This window comes from Tenrec ecaudatus, chromosome 3 (genome assembly GCF_050624435.1).
Source record: "Tenrec ecaudatus isolate mTenEca1 chromosome 3, mTenEca1.hap1, whole genome shotgun sequence".
Taxonomy (NCBI): domain Eukaryota; kingdom Metazoa; phylum Chordata; class Mammalia; order Afrosoricida; family Tenrecidae; genus Tenrec; species Tenrec ecaudatus.
In genome coordinates, this window is record NC_134532.1 from 219,268,555 (window position 1) to 219,288,199 (window position 19,645).

Genomic DNA, 19,645 nt, shown 5'->3' on the forward strand with positions numbered 1-19,645 from the left:
GAGAGCAGGAATCCAGGGGAGAGCCGGGTTCTTGTGACTGAATTCCCAATGGTGCTGAACCGGGGCAGCGGTGGGGCCAGGACAGGGCATATTTGGGATGGGTCATGGCCAGGTGTCCCCTCTGTGCTGGCTCATCCAGGCCTGGCAGACCCTCGCCTGCCCCCAGACCCGGGAGCAACACGTCCCCTTCTTGTTTTGTGGTGGTTCGGGGAGCCCAGAGCCACCCCCGCCTGGCTGCATTTCCCCATGAAGGCGTTTATGGGAAGGTGGGAAGAGGCAGGTCCTGTCACCTCCACATGTTCTTGCTGCCGCCAGGTGCTGCCAAGTCAGTGCCGACACAGAGCCACCCTGTGTCCAGCAGGGCGAGAAGCTCCCTGGACCGCGCCCCCTCAGGGCGGTCCCTGTGCCTGAGCTCAGCGTGGCTGCCCCCGTGTCGACCCAGCGCTCGGAGGGCCTCCCTCCTCTCTGCCCTCCTTCCACTGTGCCCAGCCGTGTCCCTCTGCAGGGACGGTCTCCCCTAACAATGCGTGTGAGACGGAGCCCCCTTGTCCTTGCCTCTGGCTGCACCTCTCCCGACCCAGGCTCACCCTTTCTACTGCGAGTCCATGGTCCACCGGGACGCTCCACCAGCAGGGTGACTTAAACACACCGAGGGCTCTGGAGCCTGCCCTGGGCAGTGGCCGGCTCCCCGTGTGTAGCTTGCTGTCGCCAGGGGCCATCGGCTTGGGTCCGACCACAGCGGGTCCTGCACTGCCCTCACTGTGGTTCCTGCGCCCAAGCCCATTGCGGCAGCCCCCGGTGAGGGCCTTCTTCCTTTGCCACCCCTCCCTTTACTGAGAGCGATGTCCTCCTCCAGGGCCTGGTCTCTCCTGCTGACACGCCCAGGGTGTGAGACCAAGTCTCCCTGTCCTGGCCTCGAAGGGGCACGCGGCTGTCCTTCTTCCCAGACAGAGGACCTGTCTGTCCTCTTGGCCGTCCACGGGCGTTCAACATTCCTCTCCAGCACCGCAGCTCCCACGATGACAAAGGGGGACTCGACTGCCCACGCCAGAGGAAGGAGCCACGGAAAACCCAGGAGATAGGAAAATGGGGCTGGGGTGGGGGTTTGTCAAAATGAAATGGAACGCATGAAGACCAACCTCCGTGGCGTCCGTGAGCTGACGTGGACGGGAACCGGCATCGTATGGTTTACGGCGTCGGAACGGCGCGTCCAAGAGGAGCGGCTTTGAAATTCATCATCAGAAAGGACGTTTCAAGAGTGACCTGCGGAACCTGGCTGTCTGCCATGGGATAATATCTGTCCACATACGAGGAGATGAAGTCAGGAAACCGTGGCTCCCATGCATGCACCAAGCACCGAAGCTGGCGGTGAAGAAACCGCAGGAGGCAGCCAAGCAAAGGGAAGGGACAGGAGGGGAAGATGTGGCCGCGGGGACAGAGGATGATCAATGGCTTCGTCATTGCCAATACCTTTTCCTGGACTGTATTCCTGGACTTCTCCAGATGGACTACACAGAAGGTGAACGGACCACATCTGTGGGCAACAAGAATGAGGACTCTCACCATCAGCAGCTACCGAACGCCAGGCGGGGGCCTGACCGTGGAGCAGACCTTCCATGGCTCCAGTGTCGTCTCCCCTGGAAGCCGAGACCAGGAAAACCAGGCCCGCGAGCCCAAATGCAACCTGGAGCCCATCGCACCTGAACTTCGAGACCGTCTCAGGAACAGAGTGGACATGTGGGACACTAGTGACACAGATCCATGAGCACAGGGAGGACACCAAACCCGTCCTTTGCAAAGAGTGCAAAAGGCCATTGAGAAGACAGGAGTCAAAGAAAAGATCAAAGTGGTCGCCGGAAGAGACTCTTGCCCTTGCCCTCGAGTGTCGAGTAGCTGAGCAAGTGGCAGAGAGCGGGACGTCAAAGGGCTGGACGGAACAGTTCAAAGGACAGCTTGGGAAAAGATATCAAGTGGACATATCGCCATGAGACCCAGTGCAAAGACTCAGCGCTGGAAACCCCCAAAGGAGGGACATGCTCAGCATATCTTAAACGGAAGAAGCTGAAGAAAGAGCTCAGGCCCTGAGCTGCGATGCTGAAAGATTCCACGGGCAAAACACTGGACAATGTCGGAGGCACCCAGAGATGGCAGGAACACACCGTCACGGTACCAAAAAGGAGCACTCAGCTCTCCGGCATTTCGGGAAGTGGCCTATGATCAAGGACTGATGTTGCCAAAGGAAAGTCCAAGCTGTGCCGAAAGCACTGGCCAAAAACAAGGCTCAGGAATCGGGGGCACACCAACTGAAATGTCTCGGCAAGCTGATGAAGAAGCCCTGGAAGCACTCACTTGTTGATGCCAGGAAATTTGGAAGACAGCTACTTGGCCACCTGACTGGAGGAGATCCTTATCTGAGCCCATTCCTGTGGGGTACAGAACGATTTCTACCCCCAGATAAATGCCAAACCCAAGACGCTGCTTGCTACGCGTGGTCAATGACTGTACACTAGGAGGTCAACAAAAGCAGGCCAGAGGTTATTCTGCCCGAGGGTATCAGCCATCTAGAGCAACCAGACTGTCCAGTCTGATTCACTGTCCAGTCTGGCTGTCAGTCTGGCCCACTCCCTTCTGATAATGTTCCCTTCAAGGAAGGCCCGAAGGAGAGCCTGGGACCGCTCAGGGTGACCAAGGTTAGGCGACCATATTGAGGCTAGGGTCCGCCCATCTTGGCTCATATGCACCCCCATTCCCTCCTTGCACTATTGCGTGTACACTTCTAGGTCATCCCCCTCCTATTGCTTGTAGTGCCGATGTTACAACCCCTTCCTATGATGTAGGTCGTTATCTGTAATCAGGGGCTTGCATGCCTCCAAAGATATATATGCTTTGGTTAGAAATAAAACCTGTGATCTTCCTGCACCCTGCTTCAGCTCTGTGTTGTTCGGCACTGGCCACGTGAGATGGAAGAGGGCCCCGGCCAGCTGGCATCAGGTCCACACACAGACCAGAACTGGACTGGGCTGAGCTGCCTTCTGGATGTAAAATTGCTTCTTGATGTCAAGGTCTTCCTTACATGAGTGTCACTGGCTTTGTGCTGTGAGTCCGGGTAGACCAGATAAACAAACCCAGGCAGATGCACATGAGTGTAAGAAAGAGCTTTACAGACAAGGGCAATTGACTATTGAGAAGACATCCAGCCCAGTCCAGATCAAGTCCAGAAGTCCAACATTAGCCCACATGCCCGACACCAATCTATAAGGTCCTCTTCAGGCTCACAAAACACATGCAATGATGCCGAATACAGGGGATCACAGGCCGGTGGGTGGGAAGTCTTGTGGGTCCAGTGGTGTAAGCCTCTCAGCGCTGACGAATCTCTACGTGGCTCCTCCAGCTCCAGCAGTCTGGTTGCATCAGGGCAGGTCCATGTGGCTTCTCCAGCTCCCAGGGTGTAGCCCCGTGTGTCTTGTCAGTAGAGGGTCTCTCTCTCAGGGAACAGAGAGAGAGAGAGAGAAGTGTCTCCCATCCCCAAGGAGGAATACAGAATTCTCAGGAGAGGGCCACGCCCACACAGAAGCCTTGTTGGTTATATCTTGACTCCACTCTGCCCTCGTCATCCTCTCAGACTGACACCAGATGGTGTAAGGACCACCTGCTCCTCTAGAGAACACAGGCAGGCAAGACTCCGCTGAAGCTCGTCCGCAGTGGTCCCGGGACAGGGAGCTGAAGAGGAGAGGGCAGGGGCAAGAGATGTCACTGCTGACGTCAGGCGGAGCGTGGCTCAAAGCCGAGACCAAACAGCTGTACCAAGGCCTTCGACTGTGTGGGTCGTGACCAAGTGTGGAGAACCTTGAGAAGAAGGGCATTCCGGAACACTCCGTGACTCAAGGGGAACCTCAAAAGGATCGCTTCATTCAACACCGTCTTCAAAAGGCGAACCTGCCGTTTCCCGTCTGTGTGCTCCCGTCTCAACCCCTCCTTGAAGAACTCTGAGCTTGTCTGCCCACGCTCGGTCCAAACGGCAGCGGGGGCACCCCGAGAGTTCACCTCGCCTTCCTGGGAATGTTCTCTGAGTTTGGGGAACTAAAGGAGGTCTGAAGGGGCAAGAGGGTGGGGGGGTGGGGGTGGGAAGGAATGGAGCCAGATTGCCCCAGGGACTGTATCAGGACCGCCCTTCCACCGCAAGAGTGACAAAACACAACTTCTCTGGATTTTTTAACCCCTCACCAATGTGGTTTTCAAAAGTCTTACCTTTTCCTGAATACCAAGACCAAATCACTCGTACCCCATGAGTCCACGCCAACTCCTGCGGCCCTCCAGGACAGGGTAGACCTGCCCCGTGGGTTCCCGGAGCCGTCACTCTTTCAGGGAGCAGAAAGCCTCCCCTCTGAATAAATTTTCATTTTATTTTCTTAAAAAAAATCAGTTGCCAGAGCCTTCTGGGCTCACCGGCCCGAGGATGTCCAGGGAAGCCTGCCGCCACCGTGGTGAGCGTGCGTCTGTTTACATGGCTCCTCACTGAGGGGAAGATGGTACGGAGGCCCGTCCGCAGCCACTAGTGCCCATCAATCCCAGAGACACGTTTGTGCCTTTGGGAGGATGATGTTTCTGGACGGACCCTCGTCCTGGGGGCCTGTGCTTGGAGAGGCCAGACCCGTAGCCTAGCGGGGAGTCAGCGAAAGGCAGGACTCCTGAGGTGGGCAGTGCCCCCCCCTTCCCCCCCACCCCCCCACCCCCCGCTGCAGTGGGGCTCACACAGTGAGGGTCCAGGGTTGGGAGTGCTGTGCAGGACCGGCTCTGCTCCCTCCGCCCCTTCAAGGGCCGCCACGTGTCGGAGCCAACTGGACGCATCGGAGGACACCACCCTGTGGCCTGACCGGATCCTCGAGGCCAGCCCCTGTCTGTCTGTCTATCTGTGGAGCCCCATCTGCCCGCTGGGCTCCTCTGTACACTGAGAGGCAGGCCCTTGAAGAGACGGGTTGGCCCTGTGGCTTCAACCCTGGGCTCCGGCTCAGGGGCGATGGTGAGGATGGCACAGGAGTGGCAGCATTTCCTTCTGCTGTGGAGCCGACTCTGTGCCACCTGACCACAACCACCACACGAGCCTGACCAGACCGCAGGGGGGGAGACCAGGGCTGGGGGCACGAAACATCGGGCCGCCTCCCTCCTGGCAGAGGCCGTGATGGAGGAGGTCCTTTTCTGTAAGAGGAGAGTCCCCCAGGGGGGCACACACAGGGAGGGGAGAGGTGGGCCCTGGCCCCTCCCTGGGGGTCACCACCTCTGGCTGCTCCCCTGATCACAGGCCCGGGTCCTGTCGGGGTGGTCTCTGTTCACCGCCTTCCCTGCCCTCATGGTCCCCTCCTGTCCTCCCTGCCCGGGACCCCCGTCCTTTCCTCGTCTTGGGCCTCCAGCTTGGCAACAGGGGCCCAGCAGGGCTCTCGGGTTCCCCCATTGGAGAGGGCGCCATCTGGATCCCGGGCTGCAGGGCTGATACCAGACCCAGTGCTCAGGGGGAGGGGAGAGGGAGGGGGAGAGGCACGGGTTAAGAAGCAAGGGGGGGTGGGGAGAGAAGTGTGTCTGCAGCCAGGTGACCAGGAAGGTGGCACAGGCACAGGGAAGGGAAGGGTGGGGTGGGGGCAGCCCTCGGGAGTCGGGGCTGGGAAGGAGTGTGGCAGTGCTTGTGGCTTGCTTGGATGGTAAAGGAGCCAGGTGACCCACAGAGGACTGCCCATCTGAGAGGAAGAGGCAGGACCCAGCCAGGAAACTGGAGGAGGCTGGCGGCGACAGGGGCCTCGGAATAGCACACCGGGCAGCCCCTTGCGCTGTGGGTTGGTGCTGGGTTGCTCACGGCAAAGTCAGCAGTTCAAACTCACCAGCCGCTCCTCGGGAGAAAGACGGGGCTTTCTACTCCGGCAAAAAGTGATAGCCGTGGCCACCCGTAGGGGCCACTCCGCCCTGTCCTGCAGGGTCGCCGTGAGTGGCAGTTAACTCGGTGACAGGGGGTTTTGAGTGAATAAAATTCCCCCGACACCTGGGAGTCTAGGCTCAAGGTTCCTTCTGAGGCTCTGTGCCTCCACCCCACTCCAGCCCCCGCCCCCCCTTGAGGCTCTACTCAAACCAAACCCACTGCCACCGACCAGTCGATGCCGACTCACAGAGACCCTATGGGATGGGGTAGAACTGCCCCTGTGGGTTTCAGAGACTGTCTGGGAGCAGAAAGCCTCGTCTCCCATGGAGTGGCTGGTAGTTTGGAACCACAGACTTTGCAGTTAGAAGCCCACTGGGAAGACACTCCTCTATGGGGCTGGCTCCTTAAGGCACCCTGATGGTGCAGACAGGCGCCCAGCTGCTAATGGGAAGGTTAGGGGTTTGAGTACCCCCAGGCACTCGTACGGATGACCACCTAGACACTCCCAGGGGCAGATCTAAGGTGTCACACAGGCCAGCCTGAGTTGGAATTGGCTCTGCCTTTCTCTGTCCCCCCCATCTCCGAAGACCCCAACCCCAGAAGGGGCTGTGCTCACAGGCACCAGGTGCTCTGACCACATACAATGTGGGGGACCCCAGTTGTTCTTTAGCGTGGCCGCTGAGGCTGGGGACAGACAGACTGCGGGAGCAAGGGGGCAGATGCCAGGGCTCTGGAGTCACTGGTCAGGTGGGTGACTCTCACTTCCACCTGCCTCTCCACACCCTACAGCATGAGGTGGGTTCTTGTCCTTTGTGGCCCACTGGCTGCTGGGCTGCCAAGCTCACTGCTCTGTGCTGACCCCCTTGGTCCCTGGCCACACCTCCCAGTTCAGGGGCCCACCTCCCACGGGGCATCACCTAGGCCAGTGGTTCTCAACCTGTGGGTCAAGACCCCTTTGTGGGTTGAATGACCCTTCCACTGGGGTTACCCGATTCATAACAGTAGCAAAATTACAGTGATGAAATAGCAACAAAAATGTTATGGTTGGGGGGGGGGGTTATCACCACATGAGGAACTGTATGAAAGGGTCATGGCATTAGGAAGGTGGAGAACCACTGCTCTAGGCGTTTCCTTTGCTATCTGGCCAGCAGCTAGGAGGCTGGCCTTTTCTGTCACTTGGGGAGCATCATGAAAGACGGGGTTCCCTACTCCCTTCAAGCGTTACAGTCTGGGAAACCGATAGGGGCAGCTCTCCCCTGTCCTGTGGGGTCGCTGTGAGTCGGCATCGACTCCAAGGCCGCGAGAAGAGGGGGAGGAAGACCCACCAGAAGTGGCAGTTCAAGTCCAGCCAGGCCTGGTGGCCTGCTTCCCTGCAGCCTGGGTCACTGTGGAGCTCACCGGCCAGGAGGCACGTGGCTGGTGGGGCACAGAGGGGAGGCTTGGACAGTCAGGGCAGGGACGTGGACTGTGACTGCTGTGCTCACTCAACCTCCAGCCTCAACAAGTAGAGGCAGCTTGAAGGTTTGTGTTAACCCCATGTCCAGCACGTCCCCCGGGGCCCATTGACCAACCGTGGCCGGGCGCTCACCTCGGGTCTCGGTGTGCCCTTCTGATCCATCCACCTCCTAACCTGTCACCCTGTTCCATCGTGCCAGGGACAGAGGAGGCTGCTCACCGCAAGGTCAGCCCTTCGAGACCACCAGCTGCTCCCAGGGAGAAAGAGGAGGCTTTCTGCCCTTGTCAAGAGTGACAGTCCCGGAAGCCCACAGGGGTTGTGCTCCCCTGTCCCAGAGGGTGGCCACGGTGGGAGAGTTTTCCCAGACTGCAGTCGGAGCCAAGCTAACTTTTCCAGGCCCCAGGAAGCCAGAAGACCCTGTACCCTCTTTTCTGGGAACACGCACGAGACTGTGGTGAAACCAGTGTCCAGAGCTCTCTCTGCTTAAAATCCAGGGCCCAGGTGGTCAGAGCTCCTGGACCTGGATGTGGTCACTTGTCGATCTTACAGTGAATGCCCTGTGGGTCCCACAGGAGTTCTGGTGCTGAGGGAGATGACTGTGTGCTGTGTGTGTGAGCACACATGCATGTGTGGGTGGGGTGGCATGGCCTTGGCCACCCTGCTGGTCCTGCACAAGTGTCCTTGGGGGAGATGGAGGAAGGGGCAGTGTTCTGGAAACAGCAGAAAAAGCCAGGGGCTGGGACCCCAGGCTCAAGAGTGAGCTCAGGCGGGGTGTGCTAGGCACCGCAGCAGAAGCCCAGAAAGCATATTGGAAGGCCCAGTGGGGAAGGACTTTTGGGGGTGCTGGTGTGCAGGGAGATCACAATTCCCATCCTAACCTTAACCTAAACACCCTGGGTGAAATATGGCTCCAGTGACCGTCACAGTGGCCTGGGACCCCAGGGACAGGCAGAATGGGGGCGTGGGGATGGGCTGGGTGGACCAAGGGTGGCAGGCGAAGCAGCCGGCAGAGATATGGGCTGTCACCTGTCTTGGGCTCCACAGCCTCAGGGCTGGAAGAGGGGGGTTGGAGCTCGCGGGGCCAGGCTAGAGAGGGGCAAGGGCAGCGCGGGTGCTAGGGCTGGAGACGGTGGGGAACAGGATCAAGAGGGGTGAGGGGTCAGGAGAGGATGGGGTCAGGTAGAGCGCGGGTCAGGCGGGGGTGGGGTCAGGGCCGTGGGAGGCGGGGCCCCGGGCAGAAGACACCGGTGCGCAACCTGGCGGGGCTCTGAGTGTAGGCGCGGGCTCAGGCCGCCGGGGACAGAGGATGCTGGCCGGCTCGCCCTCCGGCCCGGCCCGCTGGCTGAGCGGCGCATGGTAGCGTCGGGCAAGGCGGGCACGCGGGCGTCTCCGGGACGAGGACAGAGGGCTCGCTCGCAGCGCTCGCCCCAACCGGAGCGCGCCGGCCGCCGCCCCCTCGCGTAGGCAGCGGAAGTCCCGCCCCCGGTCCTCAGGAGGCCCCGCCCTGGCCCGTTCCGCCTATGGAGGCTCCATCCGGTCCTTTCAGGCCCCGCCCCTCCCCGCCTACCCGAGGAGGCCCCGCCCCCTTCCCCGGGGCGCGGGGTCCAGAAACTCTTTGGAGGTCTCGTCCCACCCCTCCGCCTTCGGGAAGTCCCGCCCCCTCCCTCCCCATCCTGCCTCGCTCCGGCTCCACTCCACAGGCCCCACCCCGTCCCCATAGGCACGCCCCTTCGCTGCTCCGTCTCTCCATCTCCCTTCAAAAGCCCTGCCCCCACATCAGACCCCGCCCACAGACCATCGCCCCTCCCCTCGGCCCCGCCCCCGCCGCCCCGCCCCTCCCCCGCTCTGGGCCCGGAGAGTCTCACAGCGACCGTTGGCGGGGCCGGGCCCGGCGCGCGGCGGGCGGCTGGCGGCGCGGTGAGCGGCGGCCGGTAGGTGTTGGGTTGGCGCGGGTCGGCCGCCTCACGCGCGCTTTCTTTCTTCTTTGTGGCGCTCGCGATCCCGGCAGACGCCGGGCGGGGGCGGGGCAGGGTGCGATGGGGAGGGGGTGGATCGCGGGGCCCCGGGTCCCCCCCAGTCGCTTCCCGCCCCGCTAGCCCTCTGGCAGGCTCCTTTTGTTCCAGGCTCCACTCGGGCGCTGGCCCCGGGCCGCGGCCTCCGCAGGAGCCGACCTCCAGTCCACAGCCCTCCCCTTCCACACCCCCCGCAGGGTCCCCCCTCCTAGCTCCAGCCTCCTCTGCACAGATCGCCCCTCTGTCTGGCCCGCCCCCCTGCACGGACCCCCTCCAACGCGGGATCCCCCCTGCAAACCCGCCCCCCTGCATAGACCCCCCTGTTGGAGTCATCTTTGGGTCCTCCCCCCCCCCCCGAGCCCTGGCAGGGGATGAGGCGGGCCGGGAGGGGTCCGCACCCACAGGCCAGGCTGGGGGTGTCCGGCGCCGTGACTGATGGCCGCGCCGAGGGCGTCCTGTGGGTACTTAACAAGAGATGCTTTGTTTGGGTTCACTCCCTGCCCCTAACTCTTAAAGTTCCTGCAGCAGGCAGTTGGTGGTGTGAGCCTGGGGGGCGGCCAGGGGGCTGGGGGTCCTGAAGCAGGCACCCGGCCTGTGTCAGGTGGGTTTACAGGTGGCCTTGGGGCCCAGCAGGGGGGCCGGCGGTCTGCCTGGAAGAGGCCTTGGAGGACAAGCCAGAGTCGTCCTACCATACGGATTATTGTTGATGCCCGCATCCTGTGGTTGTCATGGGCGCCGGCTGCCTGGGTCTCCTCCCTGTTAGCAGCCCATCCACAGGCTCCCCCTTAAGGGAGTTGTATGTACCCTGTAGCGCATGGCCATGGCCGTGGGTGGACAGCCTCGGGATGGGGAGGGCAGAGGCTGCGGAAACGCAGGGTGGGGCCCATTGTGCCAAGAATCCTGAAACTTGAGCCCTGGCAGACAGTGGGGTTTGAAGCAGGGGCCTGTGTCTGAACACCAAGTTTGGAGATGGAGTCACGTGGGCATCTCTTTCCCCCAGAAGTGGCTCACTTCACCCAAGAGGCTTGAACTGTGTCCAGTGCTGGGGGGTGGGCAAGTTGGATGCGCTTCAGCGGGGTCCCATGGTAGAGGGGGTGGCGGAGGAGGCCAGGGGCTGGCCGGAGGCTGGGATCCCACGTCCACTGTGTGGTGAGCAGGCCCCCTGCGTGTGTCTGCAGGGCTGGAATAGCCAGAGTGCTAGTCTCTGACCCTGCCTCTGGGCTCGTTAGGGACACCTGTGTCCCCGTTTCACTGGGTAGAGGACAAGCACAGAAGCTGAAGGAGGTAGGTGTCCTGGGCCACACAGGCCTAAGTGGCAGAGCCAGGATTTGAACCCATGGAGTCTGGTCATGCGGCTTGGGCTCCCAACTCCCAGAGCTGCCCTCACCCTGTTGGACATGTGCCCACTTCTGCCGGCCACTCACACAGCAGAGGTGGGATCAAGGCTTGGCTGCCCTGCACTCACCTCTCTTTCAGCCTGGGACACTCCAGGCTAGCCTTTCCAGAGGCGTCTACCCCTGCTGTCCCCTGTCTGTGTTGTCCCCTGCCCATGCTATCCCCTGACCCCGCTGTCCCCTGGTTGTGCTGTCCCTGCCCCTGCGGTCCTGGTTGGTTCTCACTTGCCTCCTCCTCTGCTCCCCGGTTGTGGGTGACCTGTCCTCACTCAGTCCCTTCTGTTGTGGTCCTACTCAAAGTGACCCCCTCCCCATGTACAACAGACAAAACACTACCTGGTCCTGCGCCAGCCTCACAATTGTTAAGTTTGAGGCGTTGTTGCAGCCTCTGTGTCCATTCCTCTCATCTCCTGGAGGACCTTCTTCTCTCTCCCCACCCTCCACTTTACCCAGCACGATGTCCTTCTCCAGGGACTGGTCTCTCCTGACCACATGCCCAAAGTACGTGAGACCAAGTCTCGCTCTAAGGAGCGCTCTGGCTGGGCTTCTTGAGGGACAGACACAGATGTGTGGATCCCTGGGGCCTGTGGTGTAGTCAGTGTCTGACCCCGCCATGGTCAGTGGCTCTTCGCTCACTGTAGTCATTGTGAGTCACAGCAGAAATGAGCTCTACAGTCTGAATGGCCCCCTGGGAGAAACCCAGGTCGCCCTCTGGGGCTCCACTCCTCTGGGAGCTGGGGGGTGAGGCATCTCTTCGTGCTCCCCAGCACCTGGGGGCTGCCCTCCTTCCCCACGTGGCCCTGAGTCCTGCCACCTCCCTTCCCCCACTCCTACCCTTATAAAGACCCCCACCCTGCATGAGCCCCCCAGGTGACCCAAGATGTGCCTGCATCTCAATCCATTTGATCACACACGCACACACTACACACATACAACACACTATACATACATACTACGCACACACATAGCACACACAGCATGTACACATGCATGCATACACACCATAAACCAGGCACACACCAATGCATGCACACACATTCCACACGCACGCTCACCCACTGCTGGTATCTGTTTCTCCATCCTGGGTTTGTCCCCTGAGGTTAGTGGTCTCAAACTGTTGACCTCGGGGATTGAAGCCCAGCAGTAACCACCACGCTACTGGGACTGGAATGTGGGGTGGGGGTGATCTTCATCCCATCTGAAAGGAGCCCCGGAGGAGCCCTGGTGGCCTCATGGCTCTGCGTCGGGCTGCTCAAGGCCAGGTCCCCGGCTGGAACCACCGACCAGCTGCTCTGTGTGAGAAAGACAAGACGACGCACTCTTCAAGAGACACACTGGGGCACCTCCACGGGGCTCTGCAGGGCAGCGGCGCGTGTGATCCTGCCCGACTCCACAGCAGGTGGAGGCACCATGTGTCCTGCCCCTCCACCATCCTCTGATGTTGGTGCTGTTACTGCAGCCGCTGTTCCCCTCCTGCGGGCTCTGCCCTCTTCACTGACCCTCCACTTGACCAAAAGTGGCCCTTCGGCAGTTTGAAACCACCAGCTGGTCCCTGGGAGGGAGAGGAGGCTCTCTGCTCTGTCAAGAGTTCCAGTCTCGGCTCAGCCCTGTCCTGGGGGTCACTGTGGGTCGCCATTGACTTGGTGGTTGTGCATCACTTTACCAGAGCCTGAAGGAGTCTTCACCAGGGGAGGACGACAGAGTCAGCTATGGCCAGGCGGTCTGGGAGGTGCTGGGAGCTAGGAGAGGGCTTTCGGGGCACATGCTTCTTAGAGCCCCGGGCTGCCAAACCAGCCAACGCTGTCCTATTCTCCCTTGGGGCCTGTGTATCCAGGGCCTTTACCCCCGTCTTCATTGGTCAGTTGGTCGTTTTCACATGGAGGTGCTGCAGCAACACGTGAGTTTCATTTCTTGTGGCTTGTCATCTGCTCCGTTCCCTTTGAGGTGGTTGTCGGAGTCATGGGTGCCTGTGTCCTCTGCTCTGGCCTCAGTGAATGCTAGACCCTGTCCTCGCACTCCCTGAACCCCAGGCCCCTCCTTCTCGGATGTGGCGTACCCTTGTGGTGCTGAGTGTGTACCCTCAAGCCTGAGAGTGGGATGGGGTGGGGGCACTAGGACTGGGAGTCCCCCACCCCTGTGGCTTTCAAAACATCTTGACTCTTCAGATAACCTTAGTTTAGCTGGGTATAGAATTCTAGAATCCCAGAGAAGGAACACGTTCGTCTTGGATGCTCCATAGAGGCAAGATGGCAAGACTTTGTTTCACATACTTTGGATGTGTCGTGAGGAGAGACCAATTCCTGGGGAAGGACAATGTGCTTGGTAGAGTGGAGGGGCAGTGAAAAGGAGGAAGGCCCTGGACAAGGTGGGCTGACACGATGGGCTCAGACGCAGCAGCGGTGGTGAGGACGGCGAAGGACGGGCAGTGTTCTCTTATGTTGTGTGTGGGGCCGGCAATGGCATCTTGGGTGGTGGTGCTCTTTGACCTGTCCCTGTGCGTCTCTGCAGAATTTGAGACACACAGGAAATAGTTTGTTGTGTAGTCTGAGGGTCGGATTGGGCGCCCTGCACCCTCAGCTGCTGCCTCTGCCCCTGGAGACCCCGCCCTGTGCACAGATATAAAGCCCGTGGACAGAAGTGAGCCCAGTGGAGTTAGGGGGAGGGGCTGGGCGGGTTTAGCTGCTGTTTCCAGGATGAGGGAACTAACATTTGCTTCCATGGGAAGCAGCCCAGAGGTGGGACTGGCTGGCAGGAGGGTGTGCCCATGGTGCTATCAGGTAAGAGTGGAGGTGGGGTGGGTGGTGGCTGGGTCCTCTGGGGTCCCTGGCTGGCGGACATGTTGGCCGCCAGGGGCAGAGCAGTTATTGTGGTTGGCTTCTGTCTCAGACCCCGGGCCATGAATGTTGTATGAGGTCTGTCCTGTGATAAGGGACAGGAAGGGCGTCACTCCAGGGACATTTCGTCTGTGGACTCTCATCTCCTGCCGGGGATAGAGGAGAGCTCTATCCCCTGCCTCAGAGCCACTGCTCCGGCCCTTTCCTCTGGGGACATTGGTACTCCCCCTGCCCAGGTCTCTGTCTTCCCGGCTCTGGAACACCTGGGGTCGGCCTTGGGACACGCCCCTCTGGACCCTGTGTAGGCTGGGCTGTGGCCTCGGGGGATGGGGACCAGGTGCTGAGCTGTGCATTTCCCCAGGGAACCTGGACACCTCCCCAGTGGACACCTCGAGCCTGTGAAGACCATGTATAGCACGGCGCTGACCCAGACCCTGACCCTGCACACACACAACCCTGACCCAGACCCTGACCCTGCACACACAACCCTGACCCTGCACACACAACCCTGACCCAGACCCTGACCCTGCACACACACAACCCTGACCCTGACCCTGCACACACACAGCCCTGACCCAGACCCTGACCCTGCACACACACAACCCTGACCCAGACCCTGACCCTGCACACACACAACCCTGACCCAGACCCTGACCCTGCACACACACGGCCCTGACCAACACCCTGACCCTGCACACACACAACCCTGACCCTGCACACACACAACCCTGACCCTGCACACACACGGCCCTGACCCTGCACACACACAACCCTGACCCAGACCCTGACCCTGCACACACACGGCCCTGACCCAAACTCTGACCCTGCACACACACGGCCCTGACCCACACCCTGACCCTGCACACACAACCCTGACCCAGACCCTGACCCTGCACACAGATGGCCCTGACCCTGGGACATGCTGACGGGGAGCAGCCAGGGCTGCTCTGTGGTCTCAGTGACATGGCTGTGGCTCCCTCTCCTGTGTCCTGTTGCAGAATTGAATTGGGCACTTTGGATTCTTTACCACCTGGCTTGGCAACAGGTGACAGCCATCACGTACTCCTAGCCCAGTCATTGGTCTCGTCTGAAAACGTCTCGTACTTTTCCAATGGGCTTTGCAAAGAGGAGGCTTTCTGCTCCCTGGAAGAGCTGCAGTCTCAGGAACCCAGGGGCAGCACTACGCTGCTCTGCAGGGTTGCTGTACGTCAGAATGGACTGCATGTCAGTGAGTTTGGTTTTGTTGTTGAGTTACTTTCTTTTAACCCCAGCCCCCACAGGGGCTGGTGCTCCCAACATGCCCCAGGCAGCCCCCCTGGGTACCCCAGGGACTCGAGCCCACCAGGGCGCTGCCTGTCCTGTTGGGGCAGAGGCGTTTCTGGGGGCTCCCTTGCTCGCCGCTCTGGAGAGGGGTGGCAGGGTTGGGTGAGGGATGATGGAGTTTGTATCCTGGGCTGGTTCAGGCAGCTCAGAAGGTGCTGGGCGTACCTGTGTCTGACCCCCGCTCCTCACAGGGCCCCTCTGCGGGACAACACAGCTGAAGGGCAGTGCCCCCTGTGGGAACCCCTGCTGGAAGTGGACGTCTCAGAAGGAGGCACGGATGGGAACTCTGGGGCATGGGCCGGCACATTCGGGCCCTTCCTTAGGGCAAGCTGTGGGCACTGGCCGCAGTAACCTGAGTATGCCCAGTGTGGCCAACTGGCCTGGGTCCCACCCTGAGCCCTGCCTCCTTGTCATTCAGGGTGCTGGCATCCATGGGTGTGCAGGGGCGCTGACAGAGACGATGGAGGGCAAGAGGCGGGCAGGTCTGCTGGTAGGTAGATCCCTCAGTCATGGGGCCAGGCTGGGGGGTACTTGCCTGGGGACTGGGGGCAGACACAGCCCTCTGTAGTTGCCTCGTTGCAGTCTGGAGCCAGGAGACCTGGGTTCAAGTCTTGCTGTGTGGCTTCTGCACAGCACTCCCCCAGGTGACTTGGGTGGGCAGTTCCCCCTGGTCTCCCTCTCTCGCCATGGCACCTCTCTCTGCTGGCTGCATGGGCCCAGATGCATGAGGGCCCTGCCTATCGGATGTGCCTGCCTTTGGGCTGAGGGCTGCATGGTCCCTGTGGTCGGGAAGGCAGCCTGGGGACCATTGGCCACAGTTGGACCTTGAAGGGGAGGGGACATGACAAGACAGCATGTGCCACCCTAGATGTGCTTCGGCCTGGCATCAGGGCTGGCCGAGTCTGTGCAGAGCTCTGTGACTTGGGTGGGGGTGGGGCCAGCAGGGTGCAAAGCACTTCTTTCCAAACCTCGGTTTCTGCTTCTGCAAAAGGAGGTGGATCGGAGGTGCTCTGCCCATGCCGGGAACCGAGGGGCAGCTTGGTTCTAGGCCCCTCCCAGGGCAACACACTGGGAGCCTGGTCTGGTGTTTAACACCCGCCCTTCACGGTGTTGCTCCTACAGTGGGGGTGGGGCGTGCCCCGTCTCCCCTGAGGCTCACCGACGGTGCCACGGCTGTCCATACTGTTCACTGACAAGCCGTGGCGACAGGTGGGAAGGCTTGGGGTCCTTCGCTGCTGGGGCGTCGGCTCTGACCCGTAGCCACCCATCGTTGAACACGGAAGCACCCCGTCCTGCCCCGTCCTCACAAGTGTGCCTGTCCCTGAGCCCACTGTGTCCGTCCATCTCTTATTCATCGTCCTCTGTTTTACCAAGCAAGATGCCCTTCGGGGCTACATATGCAAAGTCCTGGCGGCACTTTTTTTTTTTCAATACCAACAATTATTTATTTTAAACAAGCAAGCAAATTACAACTATCTGCATTTACGGGAAATGATTTCAAAGGCACATAATTACAATAACAATAAAGTAGTCTTTGTGTTTCAAGACATAAATATACAACATAACTTCAGTGACTTGAGCGTTTTTCTCATTGTTATAGTTATACAGAGTTTGCGAAGTGTAGGGCACATCATTCAGTCACCAATGTTCATGAAAAAGAAAACATAGCAAAGTACCTACTTAGTGTATAGTACATGATCAACCTTTTAGCTTGGCATGGTATACTTTTCCAAAGCATTAGCAACAGTGTATACACCCCAAGGCGGCACTTTTTCCAGGACAGATCCGTCGGTCCTTCAGTGTTCTGCTCCAGCACCATGGTGCACACCCATCCATTCCCCTCCAGTCTCCCTTGTTCAATGCCGGGCTGTCACGTGCGCGGAGGCGAGGGAGAACCCCCCTGGCTGGGCTCTTGTGCTCGACGTCTGTGCTCTCGAGCACTCAGCGCGAGAGCGCCAACCAGTGCAAGTGCATCCACTATGTGATCTGGTGCTGCCTCATGGTAAGGACCGTGGACCCACGGCAAATGAAGCCCTTGTCGACGTCAAGCTGAGCGCTTTACAATAGTTTTAGGGTCACTTCGCCCACCTATTACACAATTCCAGAGTTCAGTCACCTCACCACAATCAATCTTAGAACATTTTCTTTGTTTGTTTGTTAAATCATTTTATTGGGGGCTTGTACAACTCTTATCACAAACCATCCATCCACCCATTGTGTCAAGCACATTTGTACATTTGTTGCCATCATCATTCTCAAAACATTTTCTCTCTACTTGAGCCCTTGGTATCACCTCCTCATATTTCTCCCTCCTTTCCTCTCCCACTCTCCCTCCCTCATAAACCCTTGATAATTTAGAAATTATTATTTTTTCATGTCTTACACTGACAGATGTCTCCCTTCACCCACTTTTCTGTTGTCTGTCCCCCAGGGAGAGGGTTATATGTCGATCATTGTGATCGGTTTCCCCTTTCTCCCTCCACCTTTCCCTTACCCTCCTCGTATCGCTACTCTCATGATTGGCCCTGAGGGGTTATCTGTCCTGGATTCCGTGTGTCCAGCTCTTATCTGTACCCGTGTACATGCTCTGGTCTAGCCGGATTTGTAAGGGAGAATTGGGGTTATGATAGTGAGGGGTGGGGGAAGGAAGCATTAAAGAACTAGAGGAAAGTTGTATGTTTCATCAGTGCTGTACTGCACCCTGACTGGCTCATCTCTGCACAACCGTTCTGTAAGGGGATGTCTAGTTGCCTAAAGATGGGCTTTGGGTCTCCACTCTGCACTCCCCTTCGTTCACAATAAGATGACTTTTGTTCTTTGATGCCTGAAACCTGATCCCATCGACACCTCATGATCACACAGTCTGGTGTGCTTCTTCCATGGGGGCTTTGTTACTTCTCAGCTAGAGGGCTGCTAGTTTGTCTTCAAGCCTTAAAGACCCCAGGCACTATATCTTTTGATAGCAGGGCACCATCAGCTTTCTTCACCACATTTACTTATGCACTCGCTTTGTCTTCCGCGATCTTGTCGGGAAGGTGCGCATCATGGAATGCCAGTTTAATAAAACAAAGTGTTCTTGCACTGAGGGAGTACTTGAGTAAGGGCCAAATGTCCATTTGCTACCTTCATACTAAACCTATAAATTATGCACATAGATCTATTTACCCACAGTCATATATGAATATATTTACATGTGTACATGCCTGTATTTAGACCTCTATAAATGCCCTTTGCCTCCTAGTTCTTTCCTCTATTTCCTTTGACTTTCCTCTTGTCCCACTATCATGCTCAGCCTTCATTTGGGTTTCAGCAATTCCTCTCGGTTACATTGCCCTTGATCACACCCTACCAGGCCTCCTATGCCCTCCTCGCCATCGATTTTAGATGACTTGTTGCTCCAGAATACTTTCTTCTTCCTTGTACTCGTTATTTGTTTAATTATTTTTTTAAATTGTGGCAAAAATATGCACAACAAAACCTTCTCCAATGCAGCTTCTCCATGTAGAATTCAGTGCCATGGATGGCGCTCTCTGTGTGGTATGGCGCTCTTTGTGTTGGATGGCGCTCTCTGTGTTGGTTGGCGCTCTCTGTGTGGTTGGCGCTATTGATCAGTCTCGTCTGCTTCTCGTGGTATTCCTCCTTGGTCGGTTGTGGGGATTTGGCCTTCCTGACATTCAGTCGTCGCTCACACTGAAGGCTGCGATCCTTGCTCTTCGTCAGCAAGGGCTTCAAGCCCTCCCCCTTTCCGCAAACACGGCTTTGTCATCTGCACACCACAGGTTGTTCATCAGCTTCCTCAATCCGGACGCCTCATTCTTCTTCACCTAAGTGCGTTTCTCTGATGATGTGCTCAGCATATGGGTTGGATAAGTATGGTGAGGCATACCCTGACATACAGCGTAAAATTGATGTGGGGGTAACATCTGACCATTTCAGACTCCAGGGGAGGAGGGTCAGCACCCACATCAACCTGAGGCAGACTCCTGGGAGCTGGAGGTCAGGCGTGCCTTCACCCACCAACCTCTTCACCAACTCTGACCCCAGCCATGTCACCCAGGACACTTTCCCTCTCTGCTGCGTTTGCTCCAGCATAAGCACTCACACAGTGTTTATCGGGGACGTTAGCAGTCACGGTCCAGGATCAGAAATGCCCAGGATGCAGTTCTGCACTCACACCTGTGGTGTTTATCAGAGATGTTAGCGGCTGCAGTTCAGGATCAGAGATGCTTGGAGGCAGCTCCTCCTATCGGGGTGCCTCCTCTGGGCCCACGGCCTCTGTGTAGCTCTGGAAAATGTCCCGAAGCCCCTTAGTTCTGTTGATGAGCGAGCGCCCCAGCGGAGCTCGGCCCACTGCAGTAGGTCTGTCTTTCCTTCCCATCTTTTAAGTGACCGCTTGGTTTTGTCATGTGTGATGTCCTGTCACATCGATCTCGGCCTGACCTCGGAACCTGACACAGACTTCTTTCCTGTTACAGCCACACCGTGGATGGTTAGTGAAGCTGGACCTGGGTAACTCATGGTGGGCGAAGCAGCATGGGGCTCTCGGCTGGCTTGGGTGGCTCCAGCTGAGCTGTGTGCGGGGTGTCCGTGGGGTAGATGGAGGTGGTCTCAGATGTCCCATGTGGATTGGCTGAGGCAAGGCTGCAGAAGAGGAAGCCATGTGGGGGCTCCTTTTCCTGGCACCATTCTGGTGGGTGGTATGGGGTGGGGGCTTGTGATCA

General features: G+C 58.6%; 1 protein-coding gene across 4 annotated transcripts in view; it reads left to right on the forward strand.

The window, feature by feature from the left end:
* The first annotated feature begins 9,152 nt into the window (after positions 1 to 9,152).
* The window catches only part of RGS12 (regulator of G protein signaling 12), a 61,463-nt gene continuing 50,970 nt past the window's right edge, over positions 9,153 to 19,645 (forward strand). For 3 of the 4 annotated variants that reach the window (XM_075544640.1, XM_075544642.1, XM_075544643.1), the window contains exons 1-2: positions 9,153 to 9,292; positions 19,311 to 19,413. The gene's annotated coding sequence lies outside the window, so the exon portion shown is untranslated. The remainder of the gene's footprint in view (positions 9,293 to 19,310; positions 19,414 to 19,645) is intronic. The other variant, XM_075544641.1, reaches the window with a different exon arrangement.